Here is a 15,545-nt window from a genome sequence, read left to right as displayed (position 1 = left end):
TCTCGGAGTGATTTTCGTCTTTTTTTCAAATCCTCAAAAATGATGCAAAACGGCATGCTATAGTATGCCGTTCGAGACCATGGTCTATAGCCCATCGCCATGGTCATAAATGATGAAAAACAAGGATTTGAAAAAAGACGAAAATTACTCCGAGACGATGGGCTATAGCCCATGGTCTCGGAGTGATTTTCGTCTTTTTTTCAAATCCTCAAAAATGATGGAAAACGGCATGCTATAGTATGCCGTTCGAGACCATGGGCTATAGCCCATCGCCATGGTCATAAATTATGAAAAACAAGGATTTGAAAAAAAGACGAAAATTACTCCGAGACGATGGGCTATAGCCCATGGTCTCGGAGTGATTTTCGTCTTTTTTTCAAATCCTCAAAAATGATGCAAAACGGCATGCTATAGTATGCCGTTCGAGACCATGGGCTATAGCCCATCGCCATGGTCATAAATGATGAAAAACAAGGATTTGAAAAAAAGACGAAAATGACTCCGAGACGATGGGCTATAGCCCATGGTCTCGGAGTGATTTTCGTCTTTTTTTCAAATCCTCAAAAATGATGGAAAACGGCATGCTATAGTATGCCGTTCGAGACCATGGGCTATAGCCCATCGCCATGGTCATAAATTATGAAAAACAAGGATTTGAAAAAAAGACGAAAATGACTCCGAGACGATGGGCTATAGCCCATGGTCTCGGAGTGATTTTCGTCTTTTTTTCAAATCCTCAAAAATGATGGAAAACGGCATGCTATAGTATGCCGTTCGAGACCATGGGCTATAGCCCATCGCCATGGTCATAAATGATGAAAAACAAGGATTTGAAAAAAAGACGAAAATGACTCCGAGACGATGGGCTATAGCCCATGGTCTCGGGGTGATTTTCGTCTTTTTTTCAAATCCTCAAAAATGATGCAAAACGGCATGCTATAGTATGCCGTTCGAGACCATGGGCTATAGCCCATCGTCATGGTCATGATGAAAATCACTCCGAGACGATGGGCTATAGCCCATCGTCTCGGAGTCATTTTCGTCTTTTTTTCAAATCCTTTTTTTCATCATTTATGACCATGGCGATGGGCTATAGCCCATGGTCTCGAACGGCATACTATAGCATGCCGTTTTGCATCATTTTTGAGGATTTGAAAACAAGACGAAAATCACTCCGAGACCATGGGCTATAGCCCATCGCCATGGTCATAAATGATGAAAAACAAGGATTTGAAAAAAAGACGAAAATGACTCCGAGACGATGGGCTATAGCCCATGGTCTCGGAGTGATTTTCGTCTTTTTTTCAAATCCTCAAAAATGATGGAAAACGGCATGCTATAGTATGCCGTTCGAGACCATGGGCTATAGCCCATCGCCATGGTCATAAATGATGAAAAACGAGGATTTGAAAAAAAGACGAAAATGACTCCGAGACGATGGGCTATAGCCCATGGTCTCGGAATGATTTTCGTCTTTTTTTCAATTCCTCAAAAATGATGCAAAACGGAATGCTATAGTATGCCGTTCGAGACCATGGGCTATAGCCCATCGCCATGGTCATAAATGATGAAAAACAAGGATTTGAAAATGACTCCGAGACGATGGGCTATAGCCCATGGTCTCGGAGTGATTTTCGTCTTTTTTTCAAATCCTCAAAAATGATGCAAAACGGCATGCTATAGTATGCCGTTCGAGACCATGGGCTATAGCCCATCGCCATGGTCATAAATGATGAAAAACAAGGATTTGAAAAAAAGACGAAAATGACTCCGAGACGATGGGCTATAGCCCATGGTCTCGGAGTGATTTTCGTCTTTTTTTCAAATCCTCAAAAATGATGCAAAACGGCATGCTATAGTATGCCGTTCGAGACCATGGGCTATAGCCCATCGCCATGGTCATAAATGATGAAAAACAAGGATTTGAAAAAAAGACGAAAATTACTCCGAGACGATGGGCTATAGCCCATGGTCTCGGGGTGATTTTCGTCTTTTTTTCAAATCCTCAAAAATGATGCAAAACGGCATGCTATAGTATGCCGTTCGAGACCATGGGCTATAGCCCATCGCCATGGTCATAAATGATGAAAAACAAGGATTTAAAAAAAAGACGAAAATGACTTCGAGACGATGGGCTATAGCCCATGGTCTCGGAGTGATTTTCGTCTTTTTTTCAAATCCTCAAAAATGATGCAAAACGGCATGCTATAGTATGCCGTTCGAGACCATGGGCTATAGCCCATCGCCATGGTCATAAATGATGAAAAACAAGGATTTGAAAAAAAGACGAAAATGACTCCGAGACGATGGGCTATAGCCCATGGTCTCGGAGTGATTTTCGTCTTTTTTTCAAATCCTCAAAAATGATGGAAAACGGCATGCTATAGTATGCCGTTCGAGACCATGGGCTATAGCCCATCGCCATGGTCATAAATGATGAAAAACGAGGATTTGAAAAAAAGACGAAAATGACTCCGAGACCATGGGCTATAGCCCATGGTCTCGGAATGATTTTCGTCTTTTTTTCAAATCCTCAAAAATGATGCAAAACGGAATGCTATAGTATGCCGTTCGAGACCATGGGCTATAGCCCATCGCCATGGTCATAAATGATGAAAAACAAGGATTTGAAAAAAAGACGAAAATGACTCCGAGACGATGGGCTATAGCCCATGGTCTCGGGGTGATTTTCGTCTTTTTTTCAAATCCTCAAAAATGATGCAAAACGGCATGCTATAGTATGCCGTTCGAGACCATGGGCTATAGCCCATCGCCATGGTCATAAATGATGAAAAACAAGGATTTGAAAAAAAGATGAAAATGACTCCGAGACGATGGGCTATAGCCCATGGTCTCGGAGTGATTTTCGTCTTTTTTTCAAATCCTCAAAAATGATGCAAAACGGCATGCTATAGTATGCCGTTCGAGACCATGGGCTATAGCCCATCGCCATGGTCATAAATGATGAAAAACAAGGATTTGAAAATGACTCAGAGACCATGGGCTATAGCCCATGGTCTCGGAGTGATTTTCGTCTTTTTTTCAAATCCTCAAAAATGATGCAAAACGGCATGCTATAGTATGCCGTTCGAGACCATGGGCTATAGCCCATCGCCATGGTCATAAATGATGAAAAACAAGGATTTGAAAAAAAGACGAAAATGACTCCGAGACGATGGGCTATAGCCCATGGTCTCGGAGTGATTTTCGTCTTTTTTTCAAATCCTCAAAAATGATGCAAAACGGCATGCTATAGTATGCCGTTCGAGACCATGGGCTATAGCCCATCGCCATGGTCATAAATGATGAAAAACAAGGATTTGAAAAAAAGACGAAAATTACTCCGAGACGATGGGCTATAGCCCATGGTCTCGGGGTGATTTTCGTCTTTTTTTCAAATCCTCAAAAATGATGCAAAACGGCATGCTATAGTATGCCGTTCGAGACCATGGGCTATAGCCCATCGCCATGGTCATAAATGATGAAAAACAAGGATTTAAAAAAAAGACGAAAATGACTTCGAGACGATGGGCTATAGCCCATGGTCTCGGAGTGATTTTCGTCTTTTTTTCAAATCCTCAAAAATGATGCAAAACGGCATGCTATAGTATGCCGTTCGAGACCATGGGCTATAGCCCATCGCCATGGTCATGATGAAAAACAAGGATTTGAAAAAAAGACGAAAATGACTCCGAGACGATGGGCTATAGCCCATGGTCTCGGAGTGATTTTCGTCTTTTTTTCAAATCCTCAAAAATGATGCAAAACGGCATGCTATAGTATGCCGTTCGAGACCATGGGCTATAGCCCATCGCCTCATAAATGATGAAAAACAAGGATTTAAAAAAAAGACGAAAATGACTTCGAGACGATGGGCTATAGCCCATGGTCTCGGAGTGATTTTCGTCTTTTTTTCAAATCCTCAAAAATGATGCAAAACGGCATGCTATAGTATGCCGTTCGAGACCATGGGCTATAGCCCATCGCCATGGTCATGATGAAAAACAAGGATTTGAAAAAAAGACGAAAATGACTCCGAGACGATGGGCTATAGCCCATGGTCTCGGAGTGATTTTCGTCTTTTTTTCAAATCCTCAAAAATGATGCAAAACGGCATGCTATAGTATGCCGTTCGAGACCATGGTCTATAGCCCATCGCCATGGTCATAAATGATGAAAAACAAGGATTTGAAAAAAGACGAAAATGACTCCGAGACGATGGGCTATAGCCCATGGTCTCGGAGTGATTTTCGTCTTTTTTTCAAATCCTCAAAAATGATGGAAAACGGCATGCTATAGTATGCCGTTCGAGACCATGGGCTATAGCCCATCGCCATGGTCATAAATTATGAAAAACAAGGATTTGAAAAAAAGACGAAAATTACTCCGAGACGATGGGCTATAGCCCATGGTCTCGGAGTGATTTTCGTCTTTTTTTCAAATCCTCAAAAATGATGCAAAACGGCATGCTATAGTATGCCGTTCGAGACCATGGGCTATAGCCCATCGCCATGGTCATAAATGATGAAAAACAAGGATTTGAAAAAAAGACGAAAATGACTCCGAGACGATGGGCTATAGCCCATGGTCTCGGAGTGATTTTCGTCTTTTTTTCAAATCCTCAAAAATGATGGAAAACGGCATGCTATAGTATGCCGTTCGAGACCATGGGCTATAGCCCATCGCCATGGTCATAAATTATGAAAAACAAGGATTTGAAAAAAAGACGAAAATGACTCCGAGACGATGGGCTATAGCCCATGGTCTCGGAGTGATTTTCGTCTTTTTTTCAAATCCTCAAAAATGATGGAAAACGGCATGCTATAGTATGCCGTTCGAGACCATGGGCTATAGCCCATCGCCATGGTCATAAATGATGAAAAACAAGGATTTGAAAAAAAGACGAAAATGACTCCGAGACGATGGGCTATAGCCCATGGTCTCGGGGTGATTTTCGTCTTTTTTTCAAATCCTCAAAAATGATGCAAAACGGCATGCTATAGTATGCCGTTCGAGACCATGGGCTATAGCCCATCGTCATGGTCATGATGAAAATCACTCCGAGACGATGGGCTATAGCCCATCGTCTCGGAGTCATTTTCGTCTTTTTTTCAAATCCTTTTTTTCATCATTTATGACCATGGCGATGGGCTATAGCCCATGGTCTCGAACGGCATACTATAGCATGCCGTTTTGCATCATTTTTGAGGATTTGAAAACAAGACGAAAATCACTCCGAGACCATGGGCTATAGCCCATCGCCATGGTCATAAATGATGAAAAACAAGGATTTGAAAAAAAGACGAAAATGACTCCGAGACGATGGGCTATAGCCCATGGTCTCGGAGTGATTTTCGTCTTTTTTTCAAATCCTCAAAAATGATGGAAAACGGCATGCTATAGTATGCCGTTCGAGACCATGGGCTATAGCCCATCGCCATGGTCATAAATGATGAAAAACGAGGATTTGAAAAAAAGACGAAAATGACTCCGAGACGATGGGCTATAGCCCATGGTCTCGGAATGATTTTCGTCTTTTTTTCAATTCCTCAAAAATGATGCAAAACGGAATGCTATAGTATGCCGTTCGAGACCATGGGCTATAGCCCATCGCCATGGTCATAAATGATGAAAAACAAGGATTTGAAAATGACTCCGAGACGATGGGCTATAGCCCATGGTCTCGGAGTGATTTTCGTCTTTTTTTCAAATCCTCAAAAATGATGCAAAACGGCATGCTATAGTATGCCGTTCGAGACCATGGGCTATAGCCCATCGCCATGGTCATAAATGATGAAAAACATGGATTTGAAAAAAAGACGAAAATGACTCCGAGACGATGGGCTATAGCCCATGGTCTCGGAGTGATTTTCGTCTTTTTTTCAAATCCTCAAAAATGATGCAAAACGGCATGCTATAGTATGCCGTTCGAGACCATGGGCTATAGCCCATCGCCATGGTCATAAATGATGAAAAACAAGGATTTGAAAAAAAGACGAAAATGACTTCGAGACGATGGGCTATAGCCCATGGTCTCGGAGTGATTTTCGTCTTTTTTTCAAATCCTCAAAAATGATGCAAAACGGCATGCTATAGTATGCCGTTCGAGACCATGGGCTATAGCCCATCGCCATGGTCATAAATGATGAAAAACAAGGATTTGAAAAAAAGACGAAAATGACTCCGAGACGATGGGCTATAGCCCATGGTCTCGGAGTGATTTTCGTCTTTTTTTCAAATCCTCAAAAATGATGGAAAACGGCATGCTATAGTATGCCGTTCGAGACCATGGGCTATAGCCCATCGCCATGGTCATAAATGATGAAAAACGAGGATTTGAAAAAAAGACGAAAATGACTCCGAGACCATGGGCTATAGCCCATGGTCTCGGAATGATTTTCGTCTTTTTTTCAAATCCTCAAAAATGATGCAAAACGGAATGCTATAGTATGCCGTTCGAGACCATGGGCTATAGCCCATCGCCATGGTCATAAATGATGAAAAACAAGGATTTGAAAAAAAGACGAAAATGACTCCGAGACGATGGGCTATAGCCCATGGTCTCGGGGTGATTTTCGTCTTTTTTTCAAATCCTCAAAAATGATGCAAAACGGCATGCTATAGTATGCCGTTCGAGACCATGGGCTATAGCCCATCGCCATGGTCATAAATGATGAAAAACAAGGATTTGAAAAAAAGATGAAAATGACTCCGAGACGATGGGCTATAGCCCATGGTCTCGGAGTGATTTTCGTCTTTTTTTCAAATCCTCAAAAATGATGCAAAACGGCATGCTATAGTATGCCGTTCGAGACCATGGGCTATAGCCCATCGTCATGGTCATGATGAAAATCACTCCGAGACGATGGGCTATAGCCCATCGTCTCGGAGTCATTTTCGTCTTTTTTTCAAATCCTTTTTTTCATCATTTATGACCATGGCGATGGGCTATAGCCCATGGTCTCGAACGGCATACTATAGCATGCCGTTTTGCATCATTTTTGAGGATTTGAAAACAAGACGAAAATCACTCCGAGACCATGGGCTATAGTCCATCGCCATGGTCATAAATGATGAAAAACAAGGATTTGAAAAAAAGACGAAAATGACTCCGAGACGATGGGCTATAGCCCATGGTCTCGGAGTGATTTTCGTCTTTTTTTCAAATCCTCAAAAATGATGGAAAACGGCATGCTATAGTATGCCGTTCGAGACCATGGGCTATAGCCCATCGCCATGGTCATAAATGATGAAAAACGAGGATTTGAAAAAAAGACGAAAATGACTCCGAGACGATGGGCTATAGCCCATGGTCTCGGAATGATTTTCGTCTTTTTTTCAATTCCTCAAAAATGATGCAAAACGGAATGCTATAGTATGCCGTTCGAGACCATGGGCTATAGCCCATCGCCATGGTCATAAATGATGAAAAACAAGGATTTGAAAATGACTCCGAGACGATGGGCTATAGCCCATGGTCTCGGAGTGATTTTCGTCTTTTTTTCAAATCCTCAAAAATGATGCAAAACGGCATGCTATAGTATGCCGTTCGAGACCATGGGCTATAGCCCATCGCCATGGTCATAAATGATGAAAAACAAGGATTTGAAAAAAAGACGAAAATTACTCCGAGACGATGGGCTATAGCCCATGGTCTCGGGGTGATTTTCGTCTTTTTTTCAAATCCTCAAAAATGATGCAAAACGGCATGCTATAGTATGCCGTTCGAGACCATGGGCTATAGCCCATCGCCATGGTCATAAATGATGAAAAACAAGGATTTAAAAAAAAGACGAAAATGACTTCGAGACGATGGGCTATAGCCCATGGTCTCGGAGTGATTTTCGTCTTTTTTTCAAATCCTCAAAAATGATGCAAAACGGCATGCTATAGTATGCCGTTCGAGACCATGGGCTATAGCCCATCGCCATGGTCATAAATGATGAAAAACAAGGATTTGAAAAAAAGACGAAAATGACTCCGAGACGATGGGCTATAGCCCATGGTCTCGGAGTGATTTTCGTCTTTTTTTCAAATCCTCAAAAATGATGGAAAACGGCATGCTATAGTATGCCGTTCGAGACCATGGGCTATAGCCCATCGCCATGGTCATAAATGATGAAAAACGAGGATTTGAAAAAAAGACGAAAATGACTCCGAGACCATGGGCTATAGCCCATGGTCTCGGAATGATTTTCGTCTTTTTTTCAAATCCTCAAAAATGATGCAAAACGGAATGCTATAGTATGCCGTTCGAGACCATGGGCTATAGCCCATCGCCATGGTCATAAATGATGAAAAACAAGGATTTGAAAAAAAGACGAAAATGACTCCGAGACGATGGGCTATAGCCCATGGTCTCGGAGTGATTTTCGTCTTTTTTTCAAATCCTCAAAAATGATGGAAAACGGCATGCTATAGTATGCCGTTCGAGACCATGGGCTATAGCCCATCGCCATGGTCATAAATGATGAAAAACGAGGATTTGAAAAAAAGACGAAAATGACTCTGAGACGATGGGCTATAGCCCATGGTCTCGGAATGATTTTCGTCTTTTTTTCAATTCCTCAAAAATGATGCAAAACGGAATGCTATAGTATGCCGTTCGAGACCATGGGCTATAGCCCATCGCCATGGTCATAAATGATGAAAAACAAGGATTTGAAAATGACTCCGAGACGATGGGCTATAGCCCATGGTCTCGGAGTGATTTTCGTCTTTTTTTCAAATCCTCAAAAATGATGCAAAACGGCATGCTATAGTATGCCGTTCGAGACCATGGGCTATAGCCCATCGCCATGGTCATAAATGATGAAAAACAAGGATTTGAAAAAAAGACGAAAATGACTCCGAGACGATGGGCTATAGCCCATGGTCCCGGAGTGATTTTCGTCTTTTTTTCAAATCCTCAAAAATGATGCAAAACGGCATGCTATAGTATGCCGTTCGAGACCATGGGCTATAGCCCATCGCCATGGTCATAAATGATGAAAAACAAGGATTTGAAAAAAAGACGAAAATGACTCCGAGACGATGGGCTATAGCCCATGGTCCCGGAGTGATTTGCGTCTTTTTTTCAAATCCTCAAAAATGATGCAAAACGGCATGCTATAGTATGCCGTTCGAGACCATGGGCTATAGCCCATCGCCATGGTCATAAATGATGAAAAACAAGGATTTGAAAAAAAGACGAAAATGACTCCGAGACGATGGGCTATAGCCCATGGTCTCGGAGTGATTTTCGTCTTTTTTTCAAATCCTCAAAAATGATGCAAAACGGCATGCTATAGTATGCCGTTCGAGACCATGGGCTATAGCCCATCGCCATGGTCATAAATTATGAAAAACAAGGATTTGAAAAAAAGACGAAAATTACTCCGAGACGATGGGCTATAGCCCATGGTCTCGGAGTGATTTTCGTCTTTTTTTCAAATCCTCAAAAATGATGCAAAACGGCATGCTATAGTATGCCGTTCGAGACCATGGGCTATAGCCCATCGCCATGGTCATAAATGATGAAAAACAAGGATTTGAAAATGACTCCGAGACGATGGGCTATAGCCCATGGTCTCGGAGTGATTTTCGTCTTTTTTTCAAATCCTCAAAAATGATGCAAAACGGCATGCTATAGTATGCCGTTCGAGACCATGGGCTATAGCCCATCGCCATGGTCATAAATGATGAAAAACAAGGATTTGAAAAAAAGACGAAAATGACTCCGAGACGATGGGCTATAGCCCATGGTCTCGGAGTGATTTTCGTCTTTTTTTCAAATCCTCAAAAATGATGCAAAACGGCATGCTATAGTATGCCGTTCGAGACCATGGGCTATAGCCCATCGCCATGGTCATAAATGATGAAAAACAAGGATTTGAAAAAAAGACGGAAATTACTCCGAGACGATGGGCTATAGCCCATGGTCTCGGGGTGATTTTCGTCTTTTTTTCAAATCCTCAAAAATGATGCAAAACGGCATGCTATAGTATGCCGTTCGAGACCATGGGCTATAGCCCATCGCCATGGTCATAAATGATGAAAAACAAGGATTTAAAAAAAAGACGAAAATGACTTCGAGACGATGGGCTATAGCCCATGGTCTCGGAGTGATTTTCGTCTTTTTTTCAAATCCTCAAAAATGATGCAAAACGGCATGCTATAGTATGCCGTTCGAGACCATGGGCTATAGCCCATCGCCATGGTCATAAATGATGAAAAACAAGGATTTGAAAATGACTCCGAGACGATGGGCTATAGCCCATGGTCTCGGAGTGATTTTCGTCTTTTTTTCAAATCCTCAAAAATGATGCAAAACGGCATGCTATAGTATGCCGTTCGAGACCATGGGCTATAGCCCATCGCCATGGTCATAAATGATGAAAAACAAGGATTTAAAAAAAAGACGAAAATGACTTCGAGACGATGGGCTATAGCCCATGGTCTCGGAGTGATTTTCGTCTTTTTTTCAATTCCTCAAAAATGATGCAAAACGGCATGCTATAGTATGCCGTTCGAGACCATGGGCTATAGCCCATCGCCATGGTCATAAATGATGAAAAACAAGGATTTGAAAAAAAGACGAAAATGACTCCGAGACGATGGGCTATAGCCCATGGTCTCGGAGTGATTTTCGTCTTTTTTTCAAATCCTCAAAAATGATGCAAAACGGCATGCTATAGTATGCCGTTCGAGACCATGGGCTATAGCCCATCGCCATGGTCATAAATTATGAAAAACAAGGATTTGAAAAAAAGACGAAAATTACTCCGAGACGATGGGCTATAGCCCATGGTCTCGGAGTGATTTTCGTCTTTTTTTCAAATCCTCAAAAATGATGCAAAACGGCATGCTATAGTATGCCGTTCGAGACCATGGGCTATAGCCCATCGCCATGGTCATAAATGATGAAAAACAAGGATTTGAAAATGACTCCGAGACGATGGGCTATAGCCCATGGTCTCGGAGTGATTTTCGTCTTTTTTTCAAATCCTCAAAAATGATGCAAAACGGCATGCTATAGTATGCCGTTCGAGACCATGGGCTATAGCCCATCGCCATGGTCATAAATGATGAAAAACAAGGATTTGAAAAAAAGACGAAAATGACTCCGAGACGATGGGCTATAGCCCATGGTCTCGGAGTGATTTTCGTCTTTTTTTCAAATCCTCAAAAATGATGCAAAACGGCATGCTATAGTATGCCGTTCGAGACCATGGGCTATAGCCCATCGCCATGGTCATAAATGATGAAAAACAAGGATTTGAAAAAAAGACGAAAATTACTCCGAGACGATGGGCTATAGCCCATGGTCTCGGGGTGATTTTCGTCTTTTTTTCAAATCCTCAAAAATGATGCAAAACGGCATGCTATAGTATGCCGTTCGAGACCATGGGCTATAGCCCATCGCCATGGTCATAAATGATGAAAAACAAGGATTTAAAAAAAAGAAGAAAATGACTTCGAGACGATGGGCTATAGCCCATGGTCTCGGAGTGATTTTCGTCTTTTTTTCAAATCCTCAAAAATGATGCAAAACGGCATGCTATAGTATGCCGTTCGAGACCATGGGCTATAGCCCATCGCCATGGTCATAAATGATGAAAAACAAGGATTTGAAAATGACTCCGAGACGATGGGCTATAGCCCATGGTCTCGGAGTGATTTTCGTCTTTTTTTCAAATCCTCAAAAATGATGGAAAACGGCATGCTATAGTATGCCGTTCGAGACCATGGGCTATAGCCCATCGCCATGGTCATAAATGATGAAAAACAAGGATTTGAAAAAAAGACGAAAATGACTCCGAGACGATGGGCTATAGCCCATGGTCTCGGAGTGATTTTCGTCTTTTTTTCAAATCCTCAAAAATGATGGAAAACGGCATGCTATAGTATGCCGTTCGAGACCATGGGCTATAGCCCATCGCCATGGTCATAAATGATGAAAAACGAGGATTTGAAAAAAAGACGAAAATGACTCCGAGACCATGGGCTATAGCCCATGGTCTCGGAATGATTTTCGTCTTTTTTTCAAATCCTCAAAAATGATGCAAAACGGAATGCTATAGTATGCCGTTCGAGACCATGGGCTATAGCCCATCGCCATGGTCATAAATGATGAAAAACAAGGATTTGAAAATGACTCCGAGACGATGGGCTATAGCCCATGGTCTCGGAGTGATTTTCGTCTTTTTTTCAAATCCTCAAAAATGATGCAAAACGGCATGCTATAGTATGCCGTTCGAGACCATGGGCTATAGCCCATCGCCATGGTCATAAATGATGAAAAACAAGGATTTGAAAAAAAGACGAAAATGACTCAGAGACGATGGGCTATAGCCCATGGTCTCGGAGTGATTTTCGTCTTTTTTTCAAATCCTCAAAAATGATGCAAAACGGCATGCTATAGTATGCCGTTCGAGACCATGGGCTATAGCCCATCGCCATGGTCATAAATGATGAAAAACAAGGATTTGAAAAAAAGACGAAAATTACTCCGAGACGATGGGCTATAGCCCATGGTCTCGGGGTGATTTTCGTCTTTTTTTCAAATCCTCAAAAATGATGCAAAACGGCATGCTATAGTATGCCGTTCGAGACCATGGGCTATAGCCCATCGCCATGGTCATAAATGATGAAAAACAAGGATTTAAAAAAACAGACGAAAATGACTTCGAGACGATGGGCTATAGCCCATGGTCTCGGAGTGATTTTCGTCTTTTTTTCAAATCCTCAAAAATGATGCAAAACGGCATGCTATAGTATGCCGTTCGAGACCATGGTCTATAGCCCATCGCCATGGTCATAAATGATGAAAAACAAGGATTTGAAAAAAAGACGAAAATGACTCCGAGACGATGGGCTATAGCCCATGGTCTCGGAGTGATTTTCGTCTTTTTTTCAAATCCTCAAAAATGATGGAAAACGGCATGCTATAGTATGCCGTTCGAGACCATGGGCTATAGCCCATCGCCATGGTCATAAATTATGAAAAACAAGGATTTGAAAAAAAGACGAAAATTACTCAGACGATGGGCTATAGCCCATGGTCTCGGAGTGATTTTCGTCTTTTTTTCAAATCCTCAAAAATGATGCAAAACGGCATGCTATAGTATGCCGTTCGAGACCATGGGCTATAGCCCATCGCCATGGTCATAAATGATGAAAAACAAGGATTTGAAAAAAAGACGAAAATGACTCCGAGACGATGGGCTATAGCCCATGGTCTCGGAGTGATTTTCGTCTTTTTTTCAAATCCTCAAAAATGATGGAAAACGGCATGCTATAGTATGCCGTTCGAGACCATGGGCTATAGCCCATCGCCATGGTCATAAATTATGAAAAACAAGGATTTGAAAAAAAGACGAAAATTACTCCGAGACGATGGGCTATAGCCCATGGTCTCGGAGTGATTTTCGTCTTTTTTTCAAATCCTCAAAAATGATGCAAAACGGCATGCTATAGTATGCCGTTCGAGACCATGGGCTATAGCCCATCGCCATGGTCATAAATGATGAAAAACAAGGATTTGAAAAAAAGACGAAAATGACTCAGAGACGATGGGCTATAGCCCATGGTCTCGGAGTGATTTTCGTCTTTTTTTCAAATCCTCAAAAATGATGCAAAACGGCATGCTATAGTATGCCGTTCGAGACCATGGGCTATAGCCCATCGCCATGGTCATAAATGATGAAAAACAAGGATTTGAAAAAAAGACGAAAATTACTCCGAGACGATGGGCTATAGCCCATGGTCTCGGGGTGATTTTCGTCTTTTTTTCAAATCCTCAAAAATGATGCAAAACGGCATGCTATAGTATGCCGTTCGAGACCATGGGCTATAGCCCATCGCCATGGTCATAAATGATGAAAAACAAGGATTTAAAAAAACAGACGAAAATGACTTCGAGACGATGGGCTATAGCCCATGGTCTCGGAGTGATTTTCGTCTTTTTTTCAAATCCTCAAAAATGATGCAAAACGGCATGCTATAGTATGCCGTTCGAGACCATGGGCTATAGCCCATCGCCATGGTCATAAATTATGAAAAACAAGGATTTGGAAAAAAGACGAAAATTACTCAGACGATGGGCTATAGCCCATGGTCTCGGAGTGATTTTCGTCTTTTTTTCAAATCCTCAAAAATGATGCAAAACGGCATGCTATAGTATGCCGTTCGAGACCATGGGCTATAGCCCATCGCCATGGTCATAAATGATGAAAAACAAGGATTTGAAAAAAAGACGAAAATGACTCCGAGACGATGGGCTATAGCCCATGGTCTCGGAGTGATTTTCGTCTTTTTTTCAAATCCTCAAAAATGATGGAAAACGGCATGCTATAGTATGCCGTTCGAGACCATGGGCTATAGCCCATCGCCATGGTCATAAATTATGAAAAACAAGGATTTGAAAAAAAGACGAAAATTACTCCGAGACGATGGGCTATAGCCCATGGTTTCGGAGTGATTTTCGTCTTTTTTTCAAATCCTCAAAAATGATGCAAAACGGCATGCTATAGTATGCCGTTCGAGACCATGGGCTATAGCCCATCGCCATGATCATAAATGATGAAAAACAAGGATTTGAAAAAAAGACGAAAATGACTCCGAGACGATGGGCTATAGCCCATGGTCTCGGGGTGATTTTCGTCTTTTTTTCAAATCCTCAAAAATGATGCAAAACGGCATGCTATAGTATGCCGTTCGAGACCATGGGCTATAGCCCATCGCCATGGTCATAAATGATGAAAAACAAGGATTTGAAAAAAAGACGAAAATGACTCCGAGACGATGGGCTATAGCCCATGGTCTCGGGGTGATTTTCGTCTTTTTTTCAAATCCTCAAAAATGATGCAAAACGGCATGCTATAGTATGCCGTTCGAGACCATGGGCTATAGCCCATCGCCATGGTCATAAATGATGAAAAACAAGGATTTGAAAAAAAGACGAAAATGACTTCGAGACGATAGGCTATAGCCCATGGTCTCGGGGTGATTTTCGTCTTTTTTTCAAATCCTCAAAAATGATGCAAAACGGCATGCTATAGTATGCCGTTCGAGACCATGGGCTATAGCCCATCGCCATGGTCATAAATTATGAAAAACAAGGATTTGAAAAAAAGACGAAAATGACTCCGAGACGATGGGCTATAGCCCATGGTCTCGGAGTGATTTTCGTCTTTTTTTCAAATCCTCAAAAATGATGCAAAACGGCATGCTATAGTATGCCGTTCGAGACCATGGGCTATAGCCCATCGCCATGGTCATAAATGATGAAAAACAAGGATTTGAAAAAAAGACGAAAATGACTCCGAGACGATGGGCTATAGCCCATGGTCTCGGAGTGATTTTCGTCTTTTTTTCAAATCCTCAAAAATGATGCAAAACGGCATGCTATAGTATGCCGTTCGAGACCATGGGCTATAGCCCATCGCCATGGTCATAAATGATGAAAAACAAGGATTTGAAAATGACTCCGAGACGATGGGCTATAGCCCATGGTCTCGGAGTGATTTTCGTCTTTTTTTCAAATCCTCAAAAATGATGCAAAA

This window comes from Electrona antarctica (assembly GCF_951216825.1).
Source record: "Electrona antarctica genome assembly, chromosome: 8".
NCBI lineage: Eukaryota > Metazoa > Chordata > Actinopteri > Myctophiformes > Myctophidae > Electrona > Electrona antarctica.
Note: the sequence above shows the minus strand (reverse complement) of the source record.